Here is a 1,227-nt window from a genome sequence, read left to right on the forward strand (position 1 = left end):
AGTTCACTTATTTGGAGCAGTATCTAGTAAACGCTCGATCAGCATTAGTTAATATGGTTTATCGATATATTTCTCTCCACTGGACTGTTAGGCTCATCGTAGCTCTCCAAAAATGTTGACTTTAATTGGCAAGTCACCTGGAAATCAAGACCATATCATTTCCATATCTGGCTAGCCTGTGGGAATTGTAATAAAGGGCAGGTCGATGAACATCTAGCCAAGTGTAACCTACTCAGGGAGAGACAGCCAGAGGAAACCACGCCTGCCACATCGACTTAAATTCTTTGAGCATTTCAACAAGCATGGCAGACAAAGGGAAGCTTGTAGGCTTGTTTATTAAGACTGCCAACACTTCTTTGACCAAGTTTGAAGTACCCTGAGGATGTGAGAGACAATGTTTTGTTATGAATAGGGAGTTGGCTCTGCCCTGGGAAACAGAAGGTAGGGTTACATGGGTACTTCTCTGTTTAACGGTGGGGTATCCAAAAGGTGAGAGCTGGGTCTCCCAAAACCCCCTACCACTGAGGAACAGCTGCAGGAAACCAGAGACCATTCCAAGCATTTGAGGAAGAAATATAAGGAATTGGTTCCTTCAAATGAGGCTTTGTGCTGGGCTTCTAAGAACGACTCCTGGATGACACCGCTGAACGTGTCTGCCAGGACGGCTACTGCCACGGCCCCCATCAGGAAGGTGGGGATCAGGAGGTCACCTTTGGAACTGTTGATTTCCAGAAAATACCACCATAGCAACAACCCAGGGATCCGGAAACTATAGCTGCCCACAAAGTTAGTGACTGGACACTGGAACGTTGCTGCAGAGAAACAGGGTGACTTGATGGCCTTGTTTGTCAGCAGCCATCAAAGATAGCCAGGAAGATGGCCTCTGCTTACCTTCCCAAGTTCACACTCTATATCCAGTCTATAGGACCCCAGCCGCAGGGAGTCTGGAACGGTTTGTTTTAGCTGTCCACCCTGAGACACGGGGAGGTACCTTAGAGGGGTTGTAAGGGATGCTGGACCAGTCGATCCACCATATTCCCCACGCCCTCACTCACGGTGTTCCAGTCACTGGCTTTTTTTTTTTAATTGGGGAATTGGGGGGATGGGAACAGTGCTGGGGAATTGGGGGAAGGGAAACAGACAAGTTGCTGTCGTTTTGTTCTTCTGTCTAGTTGTGGAGGACGTTGCTTCACTGGCCCAAGTTGGCACCATCATTGCGCTCTTCCC

The sequence above is a fragment of the Hipposideros armiger genome, unplaced genomic scaffold (assembly GCF_001890085.2).
Source record: "Hipposideros armiger isolate ML-2016 unplaced genomic scaffold, ASM189008v1 scaffold_497, whole genome shotgun sequence".
Taxonomy (NCBI): Eukaryota; Metazoa; Chordata; class Mammalia; order Chiroptera; family Hipposideridae; genus Hipposideros; species Hipposideros armiger.